Consider the following 25,626-nt stretch of genomic DNA (forward strand, 5'->3'; position numbering starts at 1 on the left):
CAAAGAATAGCTGACAAAAACTGTTTCCCATTTTATAGGTTGTCCCTTCATTCTTCCGGTTGTATCCTTAACTGTGCAGAAGCTTTAGAATTTGATATGATCCCGTGCTCTTCTTGCCTTTAAGATCTGTGATGAGGGGCGGGGGACATCGCTCAGCCGCACAGCACCTGCCTGGCAAGCACAAGGTCATGAGGTCAATTCCCAGTACCAAAAAGAAAAATTGTGAGGAGAAGTCTTTTGTAATTCTGATGGGTTTTCTTTTATAGGTGATTCATTGCTTTTTTGTAGCACCCTTTAAGATTCTGTTGTTGTGTTGGCCTTGTGACATTGTAGTTATTGTGTGGTGTGGAGTTTAGTTTTATTTTGTTTCAGTTTTGTTTTCCTGATCATGACCCCTTGGGGCTCTGTATGCCTCACTTACCTCTGTGTTAAATTCTTTTTCTGTCTGGAAAGTTTTCTGCTATTACTTTCGTAAACAGGTTTGTTTTTTTTCTTTCCCCGGTACTAGGAATTGAACTCATGACCTTGGGCTTGCCAGGCAGGCGCTGTGCCACTGAGCTAAATCCCCTGCCCGCTGTAAACACGTTTTTAATGCCCTTTGTGCTTTTCTGATTTTTCAGTAACCCTAACTACTCTTATGCTAGTCTTTGAAGCATCTAACCACTTTGGGGTCCATTTTTCATGTTCTCCTGTTTTTTTGTTTTTTGAACCAGGAATCAAACTCAGGGCTCGAGCTTGCCAGGTAAGTGCCGTGCCACTGAGCCATATCCCCGGCCCTCTCTTGTTGTTTTCAAGGTGTCTCTCATTCGTTGGTCATTGACCACAGCCCTGTCCTCTAGATCTGACACTGTGCCTTCACGCTAGTTGCTTCTGCTGCCCAGGGTCTCAGGGGTATTTTTAATCTGGCTTTCTGTTTGGAATTTTTTTATGAACCTCACATGCTTTTCTGTACTGGGCATTCATGTTTTGCATCTTTTTCTTTAGCTCTACTTCATTTTCATAAGTGTCTTTTTAAGGCTCGCTGATCACATGTTTTGTTTGGGTCATTATCTGATTAGCTGTATCTTCCTTAAATTTGTCAAGCACGTGACTGAACTTTTTTACCTCACTGATACCCTTTCAGACATTTCTCTTGTGTGGCTTACGACTTCCTCCTTGTTGATGCCCCCTGCGCTGGTTTGGGGGCATTTTCTTGCCTTGTCTTTCCGTGTTTCTGTGTTTTCATTTGGGGTATGTATATATGTGTGTGTGCACACATACACACACACGCATGCACACATGCACTGGGTTTCGTGGCTTCTTTGGCCCAGCGCCAGGTTCTTTGGGCACGGGCCATAACATTGTTCATGACCCCTCAGGCGATCCAGGTAGCGGCACACAGGGCAAATCAGTGGTCGGCAGCAATCATGTCGCCTTGGCGGTAGTCAGCAACAGCAGTGGTGTCAAATATCAACCTGATGCTGACAGACCCTAAGAGCTAAGCGCGAACTGCCCTTTACCAAAGCAAAGAGGGCTGCGATTCTACTGAAGACGCTCAGGTCACCCAAGCATTGGCCTATGGTAATGCAGACCATTAATTTATGCCGGATGAAGGCAGCTGTCCAGGAGAGCTCAAGCAGACCAACGATGTGCTTCCTGAGCTGAGCTGATGTTTTGTAACACGGCTCTTTGCTCTGTGACTAAGAACAGTGAGGGGGGGGTCTTTGTTTCACACACTTTTATAAGTGTTGCCTTTCACAGCTTTTTAAAGGGTTAACAAAAGGTGGTGTAATGTTTGCCTGACTAGTTGCGAATCCTTGTTTGTATTTTTTCCGCTTTCGTAAAATGCATACGTAAATGCCATAATGAGCTCTTTCTTTCCCACAGGTTACCATCGTTTTTGCGCCTGAATAGTACTCTATGGAGGGTGCTGACTCTGATCTGCTGGTCCCTGGCCAGGCCGTTGTTGCAGAAAACGGACAAGAGGAGCGGACTGCAGCAGGAGCTGGTGTGAGCAGGTCAGTCACTTACGCGTGGCCAGAGAGAGGCAGTAACTTGGTGACACATCGCCAGCCACGAGTGTTCTCCCGACAGCCCCAGGCTGGACAGGAGGGGAGCAGCAGTGCTTTGCAAAATCGCTACAGTTGCTAGAGGCTGGGGCAGGGGCAATGGGGGAGCACTGTTTAATAGTGAGAGCATTTTCTTTAGGGGTTATAAAAATGTTTAAATCAGTAGGTATGTTTTGGTTTGGTTTGGTTTGGTTTGGTTTGGTTTGGTTTGGTACCAGTACTCGAACTCAGGACCTTGCATTTGCCAGAAGGCGCTGGGCCAATGAGCTATAATCCTGGGCCCGGTGGGTATGTTTACAAACAAAAGAACCTCTGTATTTTTCTCCTTGCTAATGAAGGCAGAAACTTTCCAATGGAAATAAGTAGAATTGTAGACAATCGTGTCTCCAAGCCTATCTAATGGCTGTTTCTTGCTTTTCAGTTCTTGCTTGTATCCACCAGCCCTCACCCTTCCCTGCTGATCAGATGCCTTCAGCATGGTTGTATGAGTGCATGTGGGTCCACGGTGCATGAATGTGTGTGCATATGCAGGGTGCGTATCTGCGGCAGGCTCGCTGTGTGCGCACACACACCTTCACGCATGCGCACGGCACCTGTGTGGGCTTCCAGGCTGTCCACCGCCCATCCCACACGGCGCTGAGGCTGCAGCTCTGCCGGCTGTCCTCGCACCGCTCCTGACAGGAAGCCAGGCTTCCTGGGGTCTTAAATCAGCAAAGCAGGAAGGAAATAAAGGCCGCAGAGCTGTTGGAGTGGAAGAAGCCAACTCTAAGGCGGAACCCACGCCTCTCGTTACACGACCACGTAGGGTCTCCCCGCGCGGCACCCTCAGGCCCCGCAGCCGCGGACAGAACTGCATCGCGCTGCTTCCTCGGACCTAAGCGAACCCTCGGCCTCCCTCTGCTGTGGTCTCCTCTGCTGCAGTGCATCCCTCACGTGAGACGGGAATCCTAAAATTGCCCTCCCGCTGGCTGTGCGATTGCAAGTATCTTAAGCCATGGCTCGGGTAGAGCAAGTCTGTAAGTAGCAGGACTTCAAAGGTTTTAGTTTTTGAAATGAGAATTAAGCCAGGCTTGGTGGCTCGTGCCTGTAATCCCAGATACTCTAGTCTGAGGCAAAAGGATCACAAGTTTGAGGCCAGACTCCACAATTTAGCAAGACCTTGCCTCAAGATAAAATAAAAAAGGGCTGGGGATGTAGAACTCCTATCTAGCATGCACAAGGCCCTGAGTTCAATCCCCAATAAGCAAGAAAAAATTTAAAAAGGTCTATTTTATTTTATTTTATTTTATTTTATTGTCTTTTTGAGACAGGGCCTTGCTGTGCAGTTCAGGCTGGCCTTGAGCTCACTATGTAGCCCAGACTGGCCTCAAACTCGCAACGATCCTCCTGCCTCAGCCTCCCGAGTGCTGGGATTACAGGTGTGTGCCACCACTCCTGGCTGGGAGGGTATATTTTAAAATGCCCATTTATTTTCTTCCTGCCTTTCACTTTGTGTGTTCTAACAATAACTCATATCAAACAAGGAAATAAATAGAAATATCTTGGTAGCCAATTTTTGGAATATGTATAAAGAAAACCAAAATTTCTCCTACAGGAAATCAGCATTAGAATCAGATAATATGTCTGAGGAAATATTCACCCTAGGTCCTATTGCAACTAGAAATGGCATTTAGGATTTGCTGTGGTTTGGATACGGTGTGAGTGTGTTGTGTGTGTCCCCCCCCCCCCCCGCCACCCCTGCCCCAGGTTTGTGTGCTGAAAATTTAACCCCACCGTTTGGTATTAAAGAGTATGAAACTTAAACTAGCTATGGTGATTAGAGGTAGGGCCTTAGAGGAGTGATTAGGATTAGTGGAGGCATCAGGTCAGCGCCCCATAACTGAGTCCTAGTGGCTTTATAAAAAGAGAGACCAGAAGACACACAAGACTCCTGTCTCCTGTCACGTGATGCCCTGCAGTGCCTTGGGATCCTGCCAGCAAGAAAGCCTTCACCAGATGCCTGGACCCTCCAGAGCTGCAGCCAGAGGAGCCTCTTTTGTTTACAAAGTTGCCCTCTCTGATTCATGGTAGTCATGCAAAATGAGCAGTGCAGGACCCCAGGCCAGCTCCCGGAGTTCTCGTGGTTGGAAGTTCAGAGTGGGGCCCTTCACTCAGCAGAGACGGTGAGAAGCGCACAGACCCGCAGTGAATCCGCCCGTGTGAACCTCTTCTCTAAAGCTGCTGAGATTGCTAAAAAAAGACACATGACTCAGAGATGGGCGGCTTAGGCTGGGGTCCCCCGTGAGACCTTGCGCTAATTACTTAATTTTTTTGGTCCTTTTCATTCATCAAACTGGGATGTTGATCTAAATAGTCTTTTAAATTTCCTTCGACTCAATGAGCAAGGATTACTCTCTTCTAAGAGGAGAGAAAAACACAAAGAGGGCCAGGATATAGCTCAGCAGCACAGCACCTGCTTGGCAAGCACAAGGTCCTGAGTTCGATTCCCGGTACCAGAAAAAAGAGAAGGATATGAGCAAGAGAGATATGAAGACTCCGCTAGAAAAAAGAAAAGAGCCCCCGAAGTTTGTTTCAGTCATAAGTCAAATTCCACTTTGAGGGAAGAAAATAACCTGTAGGCATTTTCTGTTCTATTTAGCTTAATTTTTGTCTCGGGCAAGTAACCCTTCCGCAGAACGCTTCAAGAAAGCTTCTCACATTTTCTCCCCACAGGCCGTTAAAGACAACAGAGCACACCCTGAAAATGGATTACATTTGCATAAAATCACTGCAAAAACAAGCAACCCCCAAAAAAACCCAAAAGCATTCCCAGATCAAATGATGAGCAATTCCTTGGTGCTGTGTCCGCTGCTATAGGGTTAATCCAGTCTGAAAAAAGTGACAAAGTGCAGAACTTTTTTTTTTAACGGATTCCACACTCATAACCAAGTACTTGGCAAGCTGCCCTCTCCTATGTTGCGAAATAAAAATGTGTGGCCTTGAGTGTGTTCCTAACAGCCGGCGCATTTTGTTTGATCACAGGGCCTGGGACCAGACACACAGACACCAGGACATTCTCCTAGTGCTTTCGCTGCTTTGGTTAAAATCCTGTTTTCCCTCCATCTCACTCGGAAGGACGTTTGGGGACTTAGAAGAGTCATTTCCTGGGAGTCGCTGGAGCCCCATGACCACAACACCCTATCTCAGCCCAAACTGTTGAAAAGGGTTCGGATCAAGATTTACAAAATCTTTTGCAATACTTGCAAAAATGCACCAGTTTTAGATTTTTAAGTCACTGGGACAGCAGGCAAATGTCTACGGTCATGAACTGCTCGAGAGTGGGGTAGCGCAGATTTCTGTAAACAAGCAAACTCCAGTTTTTTCAGCCTTTTGTAGAAGTGGTTCTACCCAAAGACAGAGGTGCTGTCCAACTCTAGGATGCTATCAGAGCAACTTTATTACTTTTTTTTTTTTTACTGTAAATGAATTGCTTTGTGAGCAAACTTTGGAACCTTAACAGACTTATTTCACCCCAACATGTCTTTTTTGCGCCCAAGACTTGAGCAAAAGGTAAATATCCAAGAGTCTTCTCACAAGAAACAAGCCAAGTATGCACTAGATACAGGCAGTTTTTTTTTGTTTGTTTTTGAAGGAGCCTAAAAAAATAAATATTTTTTAAATGGTGCAATCATTGTGGAAATTAGTGTGGAGATTCCTCAAAAAGATAAAACTAGCCGGGTGTGGTGGCGCACACCTGTAATCCTAGCACTTGGGAGGCTGAAGCAGGAGGATTGTTGCGAGTTCAAGACCAGCCTGGGCTACAAAGTGAGCTCAAGGCCAGCCTGAACTGCACAGTGAGACCCTGTCTCAAAAAGACAAAAAAGAAAGATAAAACTAGATGTTCTGTTTGACCCAGATACTCCCCTTCTTGATATCTTCCCCAAAGAACTAAAAGCATCACACAGAGATACATGCACACCCACAGCAGCACAGTTTGTAATAGCTAAGTCTTAGAAACAGCCCAAATGCCCAGCAACTGATGAATGGATAAAGATGTGGGTTGGTTTTTTTTTATACAATAGGATACTACTCTGCCATAAAGAAGGATAAGCTTCAGACATTTCTAGGTAAATGGATGCACCTTGAGACCGTACTCTCACATGAAATAAACCAGACACACATGTTTAAATACCACATGGTTTCTCTCATATGGGAGACCAAAAGTGTACATAAGGACCAGAATGTGTCACAGATACTGGGAAATGGGAAGAAAACGTTCCAATGAGAAGGGGAGCAAGGGAGCGGGGAGCGGGAGGAAAGAAGGGACCAGAACAAAAATAGAAGGAAAAATGGAAATGAGGCTTTTGTAAATACGCAGGGGAAGGATTGAAGGGAGGGGAGAGGATGGGAAAAAGAGAAGCAAGATACATCGTGTAGAGGTGCACATTCCTGTAGTGAATGTGATCATTATGCGTATCTAGAATGTACTAATCAAAGCAAAAAAGTCTATTGACTTGAAAGCCTTATGACCAAACTTCGTAGCAGTCACCAGGCCTCCTCAGAGCCATAATAATAAACCTTCCCATAATGGCCAGCCCCGATGTCCCAGCAGAGAGCCTAGAGCTGTGGGTTGATTTATCCGTAGTTATTAATATTCCCGCCTGCACACAGTTGGAGCTCTTCTTCCCGGGTTTTCAAATGGAATGTGGCTGCCTGGACTGCAATCCCCACACCCCTTGCAGCAGTGAACTGCCCAAGAACAAACAGCTATAACCAGAACTGGTGCGGGTACTCTCTGTAAAGAGGGCGTGGGCACCTTTGTTCTCTCCTGTTCCTCTTGGCTGGATGTGGCTGTTTAGTTTGGGGCTTGAGAATCAGCTTGCGTCATAGCCTGCACGCTGAACCTATCAGAGCTATCAGACCGGGGTGTCCAGGAGGCCTCCCTACCAGCCCTGCTCCAGCGATCCAAAGTCTGCTATTTAAAAAAGAAACTGAACTCCTATCACATACTGTATGAGCCACTACTAAAAAAAAAAAACATATGTAGCCAAACGTACACTCTAACATATGGAATTTGTAAAATCATATTGCACACAAAGAAAATTTGCCTAACCTATGCAAAAGTCATTAGGCCCAACGTGGCCTTGTGGACAGAACCGAGATAAGGGAGGAGGGGCTGGGGATTTAGCTCAGCGGCACAGCGCCTGCCTGGCAAGTGCGAGGTCGTGAGTTCAATTCCTGGTACCGGAAAAAATAAACAAAATAAAACAATATAAGGGAGGGAGTTCTGATGACTCAAAATCCTTTGGGGCTGGGGTATAGCTGGGGGGTGAGCACATGCTTAGGCATGCCCTGGGCCCTGGGTTCAAGCCTCAGTACCACAAAAGAAAACCCTTTCCACAATTTTCTTTTGTAGTGGGAATCGAACTCAGGACCTTGTCCTTGCCAGGCAGGCGCTGTGCCGCTGAGCTGTATCCCCAGGCCTGCTCCCACAGCTTTGCTGTGCTTACCAGACTCTCTCCGGGTCACAGAACTACATCCATGTAGTTTGGGTGTTCGGCGGCAGAGGCTGTGATGATGTTTTGCAACTTTTTTATGGCATAATTGTAGCTTACTAAGAAGTTGTGGACATTGATAATTTCCTACCACTTTGTCTGTAATTCGGTAAGTCCCCCTATTACTATGTTATCCTTCTTTTACTCTTTAAAATAATAAAAAATAATAATAATTAAAAAAAAGAAGTTGTGGAGAACAGTCCAGGGAGTTCCCGCACCACCTTCACCCACATTCCTCACATTTTAACTTGCGCTACACTGGCTGTATCATTCTGTTTTTTGAAATATTTGAGAGTAAGTTTCAGACATGTTCTCTTTCATCCCTACTTTGTATGTTTCCTAGAAATAAGGACTTATATGGCAACACAACTACAGCAAGATTATCAAAATCAGAAAATGAACCTTCAAAGCTGGGCATGGTGACGCACGCCTGTAATCTCAGCACTCGGGAGGCTGAGGCAGGAGGATTGTTGTGAGTTCCAGGCCAGCCTGGGCTACACAGGGAGTTCAAGGCCAGCCTGAACTGCATAGCGAGACCCTGTCTCAAAAAAAGAACCATCATACAATACGATTATGTATAGATGTCTTCAGATTTTGCTAGTTGCTCCCATAATGTCCTTTATAATACGAGAAAATTCTAACTCATGCATTGCATTCTCTTGTCCTGTTTTGCTTTGTTTTCTGCAGTGCTGGAGCCTCATACATGCTAGTCAAGTGCTCTATCAATGAGCTGCACCCCCCAGCCCTACCGTGTGTGTACGTGTGTGTGTGTGTGTGTGTGTATTTAGTCCTCTCCCATTTGAAAAATGTTCTATTTCCCTGCTGTTCGTAGCCTTGACATTTTTGAGAGGGTGGTTACTTTGTAGACTGTCTCTCAGCTTGGGAACACCTGACCCTTTCCCATGCGTGCGTTCAGTATATACACTAGAGCAGGAATACCCAGCATTCTGGGCGTCAGAGCAGGAGGCATCTCATGCCCCCTGGTCCAGTGACAGTCAAGGTGGTGTCTGCAAGCTTTCTCCACCACAAAGTCAGTATTTTTCTCCATAAAATTAACAAGTACCTTGTGGGCTACATTGAGACAATAAATATCCTGCTAATCTTTCAACTTTCGCACACTGATGTTAGTATCTATGGATGATTCTTGTGTGAATCAGGTATTTACTATAATGCTTAGGTAATAGCGATATCACTTGTACGTGTGTGTGTGTGTGTGTGCATGCATGCACAGATGTGTGTGGCACTGAGGAACTGAACGCAGGAAGCACTGAGCTCGGTCCCCAGCCCTTTTTATTATTTTACTTTGAGACGAGGTCTCCCTGAGGTGCCCAGGGTGGCCTCGAACTTCCGATCCTCCTCTTTAAGCCTCAGGAGTACCTCTTTTCTTTTCCAAGGAGGATTAAAGGTAGAATGATGCAAAAGCAAAACCCCAGCATGTTTGTCTCCATTAACATACTTTATCTATTAATATCTCTCTCTCTCTCTCTCTCTCTCTCTCTGTCTCGGTACTGGGGACTGAACACAGGGTCTTCACACTGAGCTACATCCCCAACCCCTCTCTTTTGAGATAGGGTCTTGCTATGCAGTTTAGGCTGGTCTTGAACTCACTATGTAGCCTTGGCTGACAATCCTTCTGCCTCAGCCTCCTGAGTGCTGGGATTACAGTGTGTGCCCTCATGCCTGGCTCCTCAGTCCTTTTTATTTTGAGCTCTGATTATGTCATTAAATTGCCCCAGCTGGGCTTGAGCCGCCCTGCTTTGGCCTCTTACGGTGCCAGGATTATAGGTGCAGGCTGACATGCCTGTTTTAAGAAATCTCATTTTTAAACTGTCTTGGGAGGCCAAGACAAAAAGATCACACATCCAAGGCCAGTCTGAGCTACACAGTGAGACTCCATCTCAAAATAAATAAATACAGCCAAGTGTGGTGGCGCACACCTATAATCCCAGCACTCAGGAGGCTGAGGCGAGAGGATCATTGCGAGTTTGGGACCCGCCTGGGCTACAAAGCAAGCTCAAGGCCAGCCTGAACTGCACAGCAAGACCCTGTAGGCCAGCCTGAACTGCATAGCAAGACCCTGTCTCAAAAAGACTAAATAAATAAATAAATTGATAAAGAAATGCCTTTTTGGACAGAGAGCATGTGTCTGGACCCATCCTAGACCCGTGTTCAACAGCTCGTGAGATAGCGAGTCTGCGGGGAGCACACTCGTTTAACAGGGCAACACGTGTGAACAAACCCTCGGCAGCACAATGCGGACCATGCCTGGGGAGTCAGAACCCGGGTCCCTCTGAGGCAGGGACAGCAGCTTGAGCCCTGTGAGATGACACCTTTCTCTGCCGTGAAACCACTCGCCCACGCTAATTCCTACGGAAGCCGAGTTGCTTCCTGGAGGTGGAACTTGAATTCTATCACTGGTGTGTTTAAGAATGTGGGTGCCCAGACAGGGGCAGATGGTGGGAAAGGGCTACAGAAGACCTGAGAAGGATCTCACTTTCAGGACAGAAGGAATCGGCCTCACGAGGCAGCACCTGGCCTCGGACCTCACGGTGCTAGTGCTCAACTTCGGGAGGTCTCACCTGACCTGCGTCACACACGATCTGCTCCGGGTGTGTTTGGTTTGCTTGTTGTTTTGGGTAGTAGGGTCCTGGGGCTTGAACCCAGGGCCTTGGATATACTAGGCAGGCCCTCTACCGATGTGCAACAGCCCCAGCCCCTGTTGACTTACGGTTATAGTATGTCAGCACTTGATTATTGATTTTTTAAGTTTTTGTAGTTCAAGCCAATACAGGTTTTTGTTTGTTTGTTTGTTTGGCTTTTTTGAGACAAGGTCTCACTATGCAGTTCAGGCTGTCCTGGAATTCACTTCGTAGCCTTGACTGGCCTCTAACTTGCAGCAATCCTCCTGCCTCAGCCTCCTAAGTGCTGGGATTACAGGCGTGCGCCACCAGGCCTGGCCTCCAAATACAGTTTTTTAGGTCTCAAACTAAAACTTATTGGTAGATTCTCGCAAAGGCTCTAGCAGCAGTGTCTGACGTGCCTGGTGAATTTTTAAATTGAAAAAATTTCATTTATAGTATCCTATCTCAGAAATAAATGTTCCTTAGCTAACCAAACTTCTCTTTTTCTTTTTCTCTTTCTTTTTCTTTCTTTCTTTTACTTCCTTTCTTCTTTTGTTTTAGTTTCTTTGAGACAGGGTCTCACTATGTGGTTCAGGCTGGCCTTGAACTCACTATGTAACACAAGCTGGCCTCAAACTGACCCAGATTATCCAGGTCAACATCATGAGTGCTGGCATTACAGGTGTGCACCACCGGGCCTGGCTCAAATTTATTTCTTTAACAAACAAAAATCTTGGGGCTGGGGATTTAGCTCAGCGGCAAAGCGCCTGCCTGGCAAGCGCAAGGTCGTGAGTTCGGTTCCCGGTGCCAGAGAAAAACCAAAAAAAAAAAAAACAAAACAAAAAATCTTTTTAAGATATAATTTACATACCATAAAATTCACACATTTAAAGTACCCAATTCAACGATCTACAGTAATTTGAACAGTTGTGCAACCGTCATTGCTATCCAATTTTAGAATATTTCATCACTTGTGAAAGGAACTTTATGCCCTTTTAAGGTCACTCCCATTTGTGTGCCAGTCCCTGACAAATGCCAATCTACTATTTGTCTTTCTCTCTAGAGCTTCGTGTTTTGTAGACAGTTTGTCTAAATGAAATCATATAATACGTGGTCTTTTGTGACTGGCTTCTTTCTTTACACCTAAGGTGATTTGTTGTTCGGCTTGTTGTGCTGCTAGGGTGGGAACACACGTCTCCGCCCACACACGTACTAAGCACACGCTGCACCCCTGAGCTGCACCCCCCAGCCCACGCCTCGAGTTTCTGAGGACCACCCACGCTGCGGCAGAGAGCACTCCCTGGATCTGCCCTGTGAGTAGAACGCCATTGTACAGATGGACCACCGTGGACGCGCTCACTTCTTCGCTGATGGCCGGTTGGATGTTATCACTTTTTGGCTATTGTAATTCGATTCATGCTGTGCTGAACACTCTGTGCGTGTCTTTGTGTGGCCGTACAGTTACACTTCTCTGGGAAGGCAGTCACAGGGTCACGTGGGAACTCTGTGTTTCCCGTTTGGAGAAACTGCCAAACTGTTTCCACAGCGATGGCAAGGTTTTACATTCCCAGCAGCAGGGAAAGAGGGTTCTACGTTCTCTCTGTCCTCACCGGTACTTGTTATTAGCTGTCTTTCTTGGTTATAGTCATCCTCTGAGGTGTGAAGTGGTATCTCACTGTGGCTTGTCTTCCTTTGGAGGGCGATTGAATCCAGGGCTTTGCATATGCCACTAAGCCACGCCTCCAACCTTTAAAAAAATTTATTATTTACTTACTTGCAGTACTGGGGATGGATTGATGTGCAGTACTGGGGATTTAGCTTTTATTTTGAGATAAGGTCTTGTTAAATTGCCTCAGACTTGCAATTCTCCTGCCTCAGCCTTCTGAGTAGCTGGGATTACAGGCGTGCATTCCCACACCCGGCTGCTTTGGATCTAGTATAGTCAAGCCCAAGCGTTTACCTATTGAAACTTTAGATTTTATTTCTATCATTTCCTTATAAATTATTTTCCATTTATGTCTCATTTATCTGAGGGCATCCTATTGGGGGAGCTGCTTTTTTATTTTGAATTGTGACAGAGGAGGGTTATTTTATGTATAATTTTTATTTCAGGAAAATGGAGCAGACATTACAAAGTGTTGGGTTGAAAGGAGGGTAAGTGTGATCTGAACGGAAACGGCTGAGCTGCTCTGCCCTGCTCTCTGTGGCTCCGTGAGAAATTGCTGCTTACACACTCATCAGGAGCCGAGCGTGGCGGCGCACGCCTGGAATCCCAGCACTCGGGAGGCTGAGGCAGGAGGATCACTGTGAGTTCAAGACCAGCCTGGGCTACAAAGTGAGCTCAAAGCCAGCCTGAACTGCAGAGCGAGACCCTGTCTCAAAAAGATTAAAAAAAAGAAAGAGAGTTCAGCAGACAAACAAACAAGCGGCATCCAGAGCAGGCACAGGACGCTTCCACCCAGGCCCCTCACCTCCGTGGTGGCCGCAGGAGCGCAGGTGGGTGAGCACCCAGCCGGGCAAGGCTGCCTCCCTGTAATCCCGGCTCCAAGGCCGGCTAGGGCCCGCCCCAAGGGACAGTGGCTGCCCTCCCCCTTCTCTGTGACGGACGTCGTGGCTTCCCAGGGCCACAGCAGGTCCTGGTTTCCCCGGGGCCCTTGGCGATGACTTTTGTCACCCCGCTCCGATCAAGCTCTTGCAGAGCTTCGCCTCTGAGGGTCTTTCTGCACGCCGCTGCCCGCCCTTCCAGCCCGGCTGTGGGCGCCCCCTCGGGCGCTGCTTGGCTTCGCGTTGAACCCAGGACGTCGGTCCTTGCAGAGGCTGCCAGGTGAACCCAAGACCCCCCCCCGGCTTCTCGCGCCTCCCTCAGCCTCCACCCACACGCCCCAAACACCCTGTTGTTACATGGAAAATGTAAATCCATCAGAGTTCTGAGTAGGACCCCATTTTTATTCTTTTAGCAATTCAGGAGCTACCCAGAGTGTTCTGTGACAGCCTGGAAAGAGAACTCTCCTCTTGCGAATCTCTCCCCCACCTCTCTCTCCAGGCAGCCCTGTGGCCTGGCCCTCCCGTCCTGTCCGGTCCTGTCCGGTCGGGGCCCTTCCTTCCTTCCTCCCCCACCCCTCCCCTACAGAAACGGTCAATCCCCCGTTCTCATAACTCTCCCTCTCTGGGTCTTGCAAATTTCACAAGCCTCTGATGTCAGAGGGTGTTGATGGCTTTTCCCTGCAACCTCTGCAGATGACTCCAGAAGCTTGGCACTTCCTGGCTCTCCCAGGACGGGAGAATGAGCTCTGGTTTCAAAGCCGGGAAGATGGGGGTGGGGTCCGCGCCTCAGCTTGTTCCCTAGTACATTCAAAGCTGAATATACCTGGCCTTGGTCAGTGTGCTTCCAAAACCCTCTTCTGTCTGCACTCCATGGAGATTTGTATTCTTTTCTCCCCACCTTTGGTTTTGTTTTTTTTTTTTCCAGTACCGGGAATCGAACTCACAACCTCATGCTTGCAATTCCCCTGAGTGCCAGGCTTCTGGGACGGTGCTAGGGTAACTTGGCTCCTGTCCTTACTGGAAGGGCTCTGCGTGCCCACTGCAGCACATGTAGCATAGGTTTGCCACCCTGCCCTGCAACATGAAAGGACTGCAGTACTGTGAAAGAACAGGGTCGTTGCCCCAGCCCAAAGGCAACTGTCCTTTTGTACCTCCCCCTCCGCAGGCTGAGGTCAGGTCTAGGATGTCCCATCCAGCACCCGTTCTGTTGTCCTGGGAAGGGGTGGAGCTAGTGCTCGGACTGGCTCTGGGGCGGGTGGCTGTGTCCTGGAGCTTCGTAATGCAGGGTGACCCCGAGGCCCCACACTGTGCCACGCCCTAACCTCCTGTCTCAAAGGCACAGTTCCCCTGCCCAAAGCCGTGCAGAAGAGCGCTCTGCTTGGACTCACGGGGAGGCCCTGGGTTTGATCCCCGCACACAAACACACACACCCCGGTTCTTCAAAGCCGTGGATTGTTTTCATTCAGTGATTCTTTCAGTTTATGATGATCGATCGATTCTGTTTTTGTGTAAGATGTCAAACTGTAGTGTTTCACAATATCTGTTACACATGTTGGTTCTTCTTTACACGTTCAGGTTTTCACACCAGAGAACTGCGCAGGGTTCAGATGAAGACGCGGCACCAGATGCCCTTTGGAAGGCACACGGCTTTAGTACACTAGCAGACTGGGCACACGAGGTCCAGATCACCAGCCTCGTTTTGAGGCTCCTGATCACTTCTATAGGTTTGCAGAAGGAAGTACACAAGGCAGATAACGAACACTCTACAGTTGGTTACACGTGCCTTTGTCATTAATTGCTAGGCAGAATTTACTCTTACAGAAACTAAGAAGGTTACTGTCGTATAACATGGGGAAAGAATCATCAGTCACTGAGACCGGGCAGAGGTGTCCTTGAGGCGGTAACGCCCTGGAACTTGACAGTAAGCAGAACGCTGCTGTCCGTCTAAACTGCGGCCATCTCGCGGCTGGCTCCGGGAGCGCCATGGCTCGTGAAGTTCCGCAGCTCTCTAATTATGAGGACCAGCTGTGCTTCCCAGTCTTATCCTTGAGTGTTAGACATATACTAGTGTTAGAAATATAGGACTAAGATTTTCATTACATTTAAAATAGCCCCTACACAACCCATGCAGTATTTCCACATGTGTCCCCATTTATTTCACTTAAGGAGTATGGCCTCAAGGTGCGTGCATCTACCTATATATAAATGTCTCAAGCTTACCATTCTTTATGGCAGAGTAGTACTCCATTATATAAAGAAATCACATCTTCTTTATCCGTTCATCAGTTTATGGACTTGGGGGCTGTTTCCAAGGTTGGCTGTCACAAACCGCCGCTATAAACAGGGGTGTGCGTGTGTCACTGTGGTGTGATGCTTTTAGTTCTTTCAAGAAGTTACCAAAAAGGATAGCTGGGTCAAATGGAACCTCCAGTCCTAGTTCTTTGGGGAATCTCCACACTGATCTCCACAGTGGCTGCACCAGTCTACACTCCTACCAGCAGTGGAGAAGAGTTTCTTTTTCCCACAGCCCTGCCAGCCTTTGTTATTGGTTGCTTTCTTTTTGTTGTTGTTTTTGTTTTTGTTTTTCTTCTGGTACCAGGAATCGAACTCACAACCTTGCACTTGCCAGGCAGGCACTTTGCCGCTGAGCTAAATCCCCAGCCCTGTTGGTTGCTTTCTTGATGACAGCCATTCTTTCTGGGGTGAGATGGAACCTCAGTGGTATTTTAATTTGCATTTCTCGAATGACCGATGATGTTGAACATTTTTTCATGTATTTATTTGCCATTTCTTCAAGTAGTAGTGTTTAGCCCTCTCCTTACAGTTAAAAGTCAATCAAGGGCCGGGGATACCGCTCAGTGGCATAAGCGCCACCTGACAATCACAAGGTCCTGAGTTTGATTCCCAGTACCAAAAAATAGAAAAGTTAATGAACATTCACTGAATCTTTTTCATTGTCTTCTCCTTCACCTTCCTCCTCCTCCGTCGTAGGGGACGGGGAAGGTGTGTGGGGTGCTGGGACTGAACTCAGGAAGCTCTGCGTGCCGTACCTGCTCAGGTACTGATCTCGTGGGAGAGAGGGAGGGAGAGAGAGAGCTCAAATCACTGAACAGAACGGAGGGGCCAGCCTGGCCCCTCTCCAGCGTGCTTGCTCCCCGTCTGCTCCGCTGGACTCCTTCCCTATTTCTCTTAGGCTTCTTTGTGAGGGGCCGGTCTGATCCCTTTCTGCTCCTCAGGCTAAGAAGTCTCTTACCATTTTTCCCTGGCTTCCTACTTAAAGCTTTTCCTGCTTTTTGTTTTTTAAAGACCTTTGGAGAGAAACGACAGTGCAAAAGGCAAACAGTACAGGCCCAGGGATGAGGGTTAGCTCAGTGATAGAGCACTTGCCTAGTGAGCGCAAGGCCCTGGGTTCAGACCTCTGCACCCAAAAATTAAAAAAAAAAAGTGTGCTCCCTGGGGCTTGAGATTGTCTGCTCTGTTTACATCTGATAATACAGGAGGCTGTTGGGTGTGAGGGTAGGAGGTGTATTGGAAACCTCTGCGCTTTCCTCTGTTTTGCTGCAAGCCCAAAACCGCTCTAAAGAGAAAGTAAGCCCGGCACTCAGGAAGTTGAGAAATCTAGCCGGGTGTGGTGGCACACGCCTGTAGTCTCAGCACTCGAGAGGCTGAGGCAGGAGGATCGTTGAGAGTTCAAGACTAGCCTGGGCTACAAAGTGAGCTCAAGGCCAGCCTGAACTGCATAGCAAGACCCTGTCTCAAAAAGACGACAAAAAAGAAAAAAGAAAGAAAGGAAGTAGAGAAAGAGGAGGATCACAGGTTTGAGGCCAGCCTGGGCTGCAGAGTGAGCTCAAGGCCAGTTTGGGTGATACGTTGAGACCCTGTTGCAAAATCGAAACCAAAGTATAATAATAATAAAATAAATAAAAACAAAAACAAGGCACGGTACTCATGCATTAATTATAAAATGCCTTGGGTAGCTGAGGGTTGTGGCACAGGCCTGTAATTCCAGCACTCTGGGAAGCTGAGGTAGGAGGATCACAAGTTCGAGTCCAGCCTGGCCAATTTAGAGAGACCCTGTCTTAAAAACAGAACATGGGCCAGGAATGTAACTCAGTGCAAAGGCCCTGGGCTCAATCCCTAATACAGAAAAAACAGACAAACGGAAAAACCTTGGCCCTGAGAGTGTACTTTATTGGTACCTCATGTGCTTACTGTGGGCAAAGCCCCAAGTTTGATCCTCAGCACAAAAAAGAAAAAATAAGGAGCCATCTACATTTCCCAAGCCCAGTATATGCCCCCTTTGTTGAAGACTGTCTAGTAAGATAACCTTTTCATGAAAAGCTTGGTGAAGAAATTTTTTTTTTTTTTTAAGAAAAATTTTTAAATCACCAAAAAAAAAAAAAAAATCCCAAATGTTTAACTTGCTGAGTTTATAAAATTTAAGGAATTATAGATAGTGGATTCCAAATTGATACTGAGTTTCCATCCAAGAAAGTATCTGCACGGCCTTGCTGTTGACTGGACTCTGTCCAAAAGTACCTGGGACCTGGGTCAGCACAGGACGCAAAGATAACAATGTCCCAAGCTAGAGCAAATGCTCGCAGAATTTACCACAACGTTCCCACGCTCCGGCCCCAGGCCGCGCCTCCTTCCCAGAGCCTGAAAATGCACAGCCAGGCCTGACAGCTGGAGCCGGTGTGGGCTGAGCTGAGACCGCAGGGCAGATTTTGTTTTACTTTGTTTTTTTTTTTTGAGACAGGGTCTCACGATGTATCCCAAGCTGTCCTGGAATTCGTGGCAATCCTCCTGCCTCAGCCTCCCAAGGGCTGGGATTACAGGCATGCGCCACCACGCCCGGCTCAGCAGGGAAGCTTTTGGCTAAGATTTTCCCCCAGTGCAAGGAGGCTCATTGGAAGAAATGCCTTTCTTGACTCAATGTGTGCATAACTGTGATGCCAGGAATGTTTTGCCTGCTTTTTTTTGTTGTTTGTTTCAGTACTAGGGATTGAACCCAGGGCTTTACACGTGCAAGGCAGATGCTTTACTACTGAGCTACAGCCCCAGCTCTTTTAATCTTTATCCTAAATTTTTCACTAGTACATCTCCTTCCTCTCTCCTTTCCCTCCCTCTGTTCTCCTTCTATCCCTAAAAACCTCCCAACCGAAAGAGGTCATCTCCCTCTTTCCTATCATCTATCTTTTATTTTTTCCTTTTTTTTTTTTTTAGTGTCAGGAATCAAACTCAGGACCTTGTACTTGCCAGGCAGGAGCTTGTGCGGAGCTATATCCCCGGCCCCTACGTTTTCCTCCTTAAATTATTTTTATTTTTTATTTTTTTGAGACAGGATCTGCTAAGTTGTCCAGACTGAAGCTGGAACTTGTGATCCTCCTGCCTCAGCCTCCCCAGAGCCCAGGATCACAGGTGTATGCCAACATGCCTGGCTGTCATTTTGCCTTCTTGCAAATTCTTGAATACCTGAAGTAACAGGAGGCAGCTGGATTTTCCCACTTGCTTTTGCATTCAGCCTATTGTGAAACCATATATCATTACAGCACCAAAAGACCCTAGTTTATATGCATAAAACAATAAGGGTAGTCATGGGATTACTAGGGAAATACTTTAACCTTGTGGACGTCTTGTAAAGGTCTCGGGGATTCTTTTTTTAGCGGGGGGATTCTTAAAGGTTTCCCAAGTTATACTTTGACTATTGCTAGTCTCAGCCGTTCTGTACAGGGCGTGCTGCTGCCTGGAGCACACTCACCATCCCTGCGCACTGACTCCCTCGGGCTTGGGCGCCTTCCCTCTCGGGGATGGCCTCCTTCAGATTTTCGTGTGGCCCCTCTTGCTTCCTTTGTCTCCGTCTCCAATTTCGCTTCCTCAGGGAAATCATTCCGGCCTTTCAGGACAGTGTGTCTTTACATACACTTATGGCCACCCTCCACTGGATTGTCAATTTGTTTACCAATTTATCGTTTCAAAACGTATGGTTCACCCGGGCATGGTAATCCATGCCTGTAATTCCCGCACTGGGGAGGCTGAGGCAGGAGGATCGTTGTGAGTTAGAGGCCAGCCTGGGCTACATAAGTGAGTTCAAGGTCAGCCTGAACTGCATAGTGAGACCCTGTCTCAAAAAGCCAAAAAAAAAAAAAATGCTTAGGGGCCAGGGATATAGCTTGGTGGCACAAGTGCCTGCCTGGCAAGCACAAGGTCCTGAGTTCAATTCCCAGTACCTCCCCAAAACTATGCTTCACCTGGGCAGGTGCTTTGCTCTGTTCATGGATGTCCACACCCAGTAAATGTTGAATGAATAAATACGAGTGATAATATAGAGATGACCTAGGACACGCTCGAATTTATGTTCAAAGTCAGTCATTTGACAGAATTGGGGGGGAGGGGCTGGGAGGAGGGAGGAACGCAGGAACGTTTAATGGGTTCTGAATTTCAGTTTGAGAAGACAAAAAAAAAAAAGCCCTAGAGAGGGATGCGGTTGATGACTGCACAGCAGTGTGGATGGGTCTAACACGACAGAGCTGTCGTAAAAAGCGCGCAGGCGGCGATTTTCATGTTGCCTAAGTTTTAATCTCGTTGGCAGACCTTGGCCTCTAATCATGGCAAGTGTCCCGGCCAACCTCCCACTACTATAACGAAATACCTGACAGACTACGTATGAAGGAAAAGGTTTCTTTAGCTCCCAGCGTGGAAAGCTCAGGGTCCAAGATTAGGCAGGGAGAATGAGGCAAGGGCGACCCTGGGCAGGTGGGCACAACCCGGCCGGGAAGCCAGAGAGGAGCGTGAGGGTTTCCCAGTCCCCTTCTCAGGCCCCCACCGCCCCGCGAGCTGAGGCCTTCTGGTTGGGCCGCTTTCCCTACAGGGTCCCTCCCCTCCTAACAGTGCACCCCGTGGACCAAGCCTCGAATCACGAGGGACTGGGGGGGGGGCACCCAAGCCACACCCGAAAGCGGCCGCAGTGAGCAGCTTCCCCGTGACTCGGCTCCCAGCTTGGAGGGCGTGTATCTATCAGACGCCACCCTCATCAAGCAAGCGCTGGTCCCGCGGGTGCCTGGATTCATTTCAGAAGCAGTCATCCACAGTCACTCCTTACAGCGGCGGCCGCACGGTGAAGTGCTACGCCCCGAGCTGTTTCTTACCGTCAAATAAGATCCCAGGTCAAGCCTCACATCTCACGCACGCACACACACGCACACACGAGTGTCAGGAGACAGCCTGTCCGTTCTAGCGCAGAGGCAGGGCTTTTGGTTTCCTTGGCTTTGGAGCTGGTCTTGGAGCAGGGCCATCTAGGGAGACTGAGCGAGTCCGCGGGCCCGTCGCACTCGGGCCGGCTCCATCAAGGGCACGAGAAACAGCCTCTCTGGCCCTCTCCCCGGGCGGGGCAGACCAAAGTGCCGTTGATGGCGCAGCCTGGAAGGCTTCGGAAGGGCCGGTGGAGGAGGCTCGGCATGAGCGGGCGCACAGCGCAGGGGAACACAGGCCGGGGACCCGCCCCGCTCACACCCGGCTGCTCGCCCCGGCGCTTCTCCCGAGGGACGGAGGCCGCAGCCTGCTCGCTTCCCCCGGGGTCTGAGGAATGCTCGCAAAGGAGCACCGCCCGTGGTAAAAATGTGCGTGAGAGAACGCTCAGTGGCAAAGTCAAGAGATAGAGGTATAATGTTTGAACTGTGACATAGATATATTGGTACCAGAAATCGAACTCAGGACCAGGCGCTCGTGACGCTGAGCTGTATCCCCAGCCCAATCTGACCTACATTTCAATGTTTTTCTTTCGGTTTTCTTTTTTTTTGGTGCTAGGGATTGAGCCCAGGGTCTTACATATGTTAAGCATGCGTCCTACCTCGGAGCTGTGCCCCTTAATCCTACGCGCCCCCGCCCCAATTTTTTTAAAGCCTGCACAGTAAAACAAGCCCACAAGGAAATGCCGTGCGATATTAGTGATGCCCTCTGGGCAGCTGGATGAAAGGCCCTTTTCTTTCTTCTTTGCATCTTGCTGTGTGTTTAGCTTTCCCTGACAGCTAGAATGTGCTGTGTGATCGTCATAAACACAGTTTATGGCAGGACATCACCGCGAGCTCCCCGGCCCGGCAGCCCCTCGCCCCGGGGAGGCGCGCGCGGGAGCCTGGGTGGGACCGCTCTTCGGAAATAGTTGGCGTTTCCCGCACACCGGCCGCCGAGGGGAAACGCCTGGCAGGCCCGAGCGAGGGTCCAGCCCTGCCCTTTCGCCTGAGACTTTCCTCGGGGGTTCTCTGGTTTCCCTGATTCCTTTAGCAAGAAACACAGCAGCAGATGTTATTTTTCCCAGGAAAACGCGGTCCAAACTCCCGGAGCACAAGGCGCTGCCGCCTGCCCCGGCGCACACCCTCACCTGGTGCTCAGAAAGACTTCTGTGTTCCGCTGCCACAAGGCCTTCTCAGTGGCTTCGCGAGGGGGCCCAGGTTCTGGGGGCTGCTGGCTCCAGCACTGTGCTTCTGGGCAAGCCCCCCAGGCTGGGCCCTGGCTGCTGCGCCAGCCGCCCTGCGGGTAACGACAGGGACAGAGCCGCTCCTTCAGAAACACTTGGCCTGGTCCTCAGGGGGAAACAGAGTTCCCGGGAATCTCAGAGTCTCTGGGTTCTGCAAGAATCTATTTCTTCATTTTTTTTCTTTTGGTACCGGGAATCGAACTCATGACCTCGGGCTTGCCAGGCAAGCACATAAGCCGCTGAGCTATACCCCCGGCCCAAGAATCTATTTCTTGGCTTTTCCCCCTAGCTATGACTAGATCTTTGCAGCCCGTGATGTCTTCCCAGAGCGGCACGGTGACGCGGTGTCCCAGGCTTCCTCAGACTCTGTCTTGAGGCTGGGGGCGGGTGTGGGTGGCCCTGGAGCTGGACCCAGGCGCGGGCTCCGACTCCCTGGGGCTTCAACTCCTACTGGCGAGGACGGGGCCAGTCGGGGGCCAGAGGCTGCGGGAGCAAGTGGCCCCTGCCTGAGGGAGCCCGCCCAGTTTGTGCCCCGCAGCAGTCCCGTCCCAGGTGGACACACGCGGGGCGCAGCAGAAGGTAGCAGGCGGCGGCTTCTGACGTCCTCGGGGAAGCCGCCGCTCCTTGGGGAGCTCTGGGGTGAAAGCAGAGGGGGTCAAGAAGACGGTGTAAAGACAGGGCCGCTCCCCTGCTCCGCCTGTGGACTCAGGTCCTTCGACCATCTTTCTGAGCACGGCGGGTGTCCCTGTCTTGTTGCTGCTGTTACTGATCTCGTTTTTCTGTCCCGGGGTTTGACTCCGGGCTTTGCGCATGTTACACAAGTGCCCTACCCCGAGCGACACCGCCAGCCCGTCTGTTATAGTCTGGTCCTGTTTCATGTTGTGTTTCTGCAGTACGGGGTGCTGAGCCCGCAGAGCGCTGAGCTACATCCCCATCCTTTCTCTTGTTTCAGACAGGGTCTTGCTGAATTGCCCAGGCCGACCTTGAACCTGCAGTCCCCCCCAAGAAGCCTAAGCAGAGGTCTCTGTCCGAGCAGCCCCTGGCCCTGTCTCGTCCGCCCCTGCCGGGCACAAAGGGCTTCGGCCGGAGAGGTGACCGGGCGCACACTCCCTGTGGCCTCCTCGGAGGAACCAGATGGCCGTTACAGATGGTGTCCTCTTGTGGCTGGGCCTGCAGTCCCAGCTCACCGCCGGCCTCAGCGTGTAACAGCGTTGGGAGGGACGGCCTTCCAAGAGGGGATTAAATTAGAATGAGGTCGTAGGGGGTGGGGCCCTAATTCCCAAGGGAGTGAGGAGATCCGGGATGGGTGGGGCCTTTTTTTTTTTTTTTTTTTTTTTTTTTTTTGTTTTTTCTGTCTTTTTGAGACAGGATCTCCCTATGCAGTTCAGGCTGGCCTTGAGCTCACTTTGTAGCCCAGGCTGACTTCCAGCTCACAGCAATCCTCCTGCCTCAGCCTCCCCAGTGCTGGAATCACAGACGTGCGCCACCACGACTGGCTGGTGACGTTTTCTTTGAAAGGAGAGGAAGACACACTGGGCAGCATGAGGGCGGTCGTGTGCAAACCCAGAAGAGCGGCCTCAGAGGAGCCAGCGCTGCCCACCTTGACCTTGGACTGAGGGCCTGCGGACTGTTTGTGCCGCTCGGCCTGAGGTCTTTGCCGCAGCCCCAGCAAATAGCCCTTAGCAGACTCAGCGTCTCTGGGCTCCTGCCCGGGACCACGCACGGGGACGGGGGTGTCGCAGTTGAGGGGCGGGGTGGAGGCGGGGGAGGCGAGGCCGAGCAGTGCCCAGGCCGTGCCTTCCCGCTCGCCGGCACCCTGCGGCTCGGCCTTGCCTTCCGCTCAGGCCCTCGATCGCAGCGGGTAGAGCTGCGAGACCGGAGGCGCTCGCCCCCTGGTGGCTTCAAGGCGCCATGCAGCTCCTCTAGGGACCAGGTACAGCATTAGCACCAGTTGGGCGTGTTTGGTTTTGAGTCGGATCTGGGCAGCCAGCACAGGCTGGCCTCAAACCTGCAGTCCTCCTGCCTCAGCCTCCCGACTGCCAGAATGAATTTCTTAACAAATAAAACCAAACAAAAAACATTTTGTTTAAAAACATGAAATGAAGCCGGGCATGGTGGCGCACGCCTGTAATCTCAGCACTCAGGAGGCTGAGGCAGGAGGATCTTTGCAAGTTGGAGACCAGCCTGGGCTACAAAGTGAGCTCAAGGCCAGCCTGAACTGCATAACGAGGCCCTGTCCCAAAAAGACAAAAATAAATAAAATAAATAAATAAATAAAATAAAATAAAAACATGAAATGAGCCAAAGTGGTGGTGCATACAGGTAAGCCCAGCACTCTGGGGGGCCAGGGCAGGAGGATCAGGATCCTGTTCGAGCCCAGCCTGGGCAGTTTAGAGAAGCTCTGCATCAAAATAAAAAATAGAAAGGGATGGGGGAGTAGCTCTGTGTGAAGGCTCTGGGTTCAGTCCCCAGTATCCCCCAAAATAAAAATAAATAAATAAATAAAATAACACGAAGTGCTGCTTCCTTACTTCCCCTCCTGAGGGAGAGGAAGGGGTCCGGAGAGGAGAGAAAGCGGCAGGCCGGGAGCGGGCAGAGGGGAGAGGGCCTGAGAGCATGTTCACCCCGCCCAGTAGAGGCGAGGCAAAGGCACATATTCCAGCTGAAGGAGCCGTGTGAGGGTCTGCTCATCGCCACCTCAGCCCTGTCCCCTTTCATCCGGTCCGGTAACTGCGAGGGGTTCACCGCGTCCTGATCGAAGCCCTGGGCCGGGCGGTATGCGTAGGAGCCCCATTTGAGGAGGGGCGCCCTGGAGTAGAGGGAAAGTGAGAGCTGTGGCGTCCCAGAGCTGGAAGGAAGGAGGCCTGGGTGGGGGCCCGGTCTGGCCCTGGAGCCACGTAGCACCGCGGCTGCCCCAGCACGCCCCAAGCGAGGGCCCTGCAGAGCCGCCCTGCTGCTGCGCCGCCTCGTCCGTTCCCTGCGTCTCGGTCCCTCCCGGAGCCGCCGGCCTCGCGGTGGTTTGTGCGAGGGGCCTGGGCGCGGCGCCTTATCTCGCCAGAACCCAGAGCGTGTCTCGCCTGTCAGCTCTGAGACTCTCCAGGCCCGCGGGCTCAGGCGCCTCCAGATGGCTTTTGTTCCTCACAGTAACTCTTCGGGGACTCGGCTCTTTGGGCAAAAGGCTAAAAATTGTAAACGTGAAAGAAAAGCCAGATCAACGTACCCCTTCATGGGCAAAAGGGAAGCTGTTTCCAAAGGCTGTAAACCACCCTGTGACCTTTGTCCCGGGCCATTCCAAACGGCCTGCCCAAGGGAACCCTACGACACGCCCTTCCTCAGCACAGCAGCTGAGGGTTTCGTGTCCAGCAGCCGCGAGTCCCTGCTGTGAGCCGGCCCTGCTCTAAACTCCAAGGACACGGCAGAGAACAGGTCAGTGCCCCACCCGCAGCCGGGCACAGTGGCGCACACCTGTAATCTCAGCACTCTGGGAGGCCGAGGCAGGAGGATCGCAAGCTGGGTCCCAGTCTGCACAGTTTAGCAACTCAGAGAGAAACGTTCAAAAAACAAATGAAAGCGCTAGGGATATAGTTTAATGCAAAGGCCCTGGGTTCAAGTCCCTGTACCGGGGCAGGCAGGGTCGGGGAGGGATCATGTTCAGGGCGCAAGACGGCCGTGGGTGCCCAGGAAACCGAACTCACGACCTTGCGCTTGCCAGGCAGGCGCTTTGCCGCTGAGCTAAATCCCCAGCCCCCTCGGCAGGACTTCTTGACACAGGAAGAAGAGAAGGAAGCGGCGGGTCAAGGATGCCGGTGCGGGCCATGCAGGCCCGGCAGGGTCAGCTCTGGGATGCGCGGGACGCGAAGGAGCGCGCGGTCGCGGATCCGCGCTGGCCGTGCTGGGCGGCACTGCCCTCGGAGACTGCCGGTGGGAAGCAGGCGCCCTGGACGTGAGGTCCAAGAAGAGCCAGGCCGAGGCCGGCGACCGATTTGGAAGTCATTGGCCCAGGGGTGCGCTCGCATCTGAACCCGGGGGAGAGAAGACGAGGCAGAGGAGCCGGGAGGAGCCCGGTGCCCCAGCAGCGAGGCTGGCAGGGCGGGGTGCGGCAGCCGTGAAGCTGGCGGGGTGGCAGCGCGGGCGCAGAAGCCTGGAGAAGGAGGCGTCCCGGTAAGGAGGGGTTCCCTGAGCCACACCTGCCCAGAGGCAGGCGGGATGGGAATAAGAGCCCGCGCCCCGCATGCGACCCGACAGGACACCGGCCTGCTGCAAGAGGCGTTCGGATGCGTGCCCTGCCGGGGCTGCGAGCCAGGCGGAGAAGTAGACCCCGTGGGACAGCCCCTGGGAGACCGCATTTGTTTTCGGTACTGGGCATCGAACCTAGAGGCGCCTTCCCACTGAGCTATGTCACCAGG

General features: G+C 50.6%; 1 long non-coding RNA gene across 4 annotated transcripts; it reads left to right on the forward strand.

The window, feature by feature from the left end:
• Positions 1 to 1,871: 1,871 nt before the first annotated feature.
• On the forward strand, positions 1,872 to 12,512 carry LOC102009605. Of its 4 annotated transcripts, XR_263699.2 has the most exons (5): positions 1,872 to 1,997; positions 2,470 to 3,064; positions 10,083 to 10,191; positions 11,352 to 11,516; positions 12,316 to 12,512. It is a non-coding gene; the product is annotated as an uncharacterized LOC102009605 (long non-coding RNA). The 4 variants fall into 4 exon arrangements; XR_001230837.1 differs by lacking the exon at positions 2,470 to 3,064; XR_001230836.1 differs by lacking the exons at positions 1,872 to 1,997; positions 2,470 to 3,064 and adding an exon at positions 7,450 to 7,691.
• The last annotated feature ends 13,114 nt before the right edge of the window (positions 12,513 to 25,626 follow it).

This window comes from Chinchilla lanigera, unplaced genomic scaffold, assembly GCF_000276665.1.
Source record: "Chinchilla lanigera isolate Chin_1 unplaced genomic scaffold, ChiLan1.0 scaffold00077, whole genome shotgun sequence".
NCBI lineage: Eukaryota > Metazoa > Chordata > Mammalia > Rodentia > Chinchillidae > Chinchilla > Chinchilla lanigera.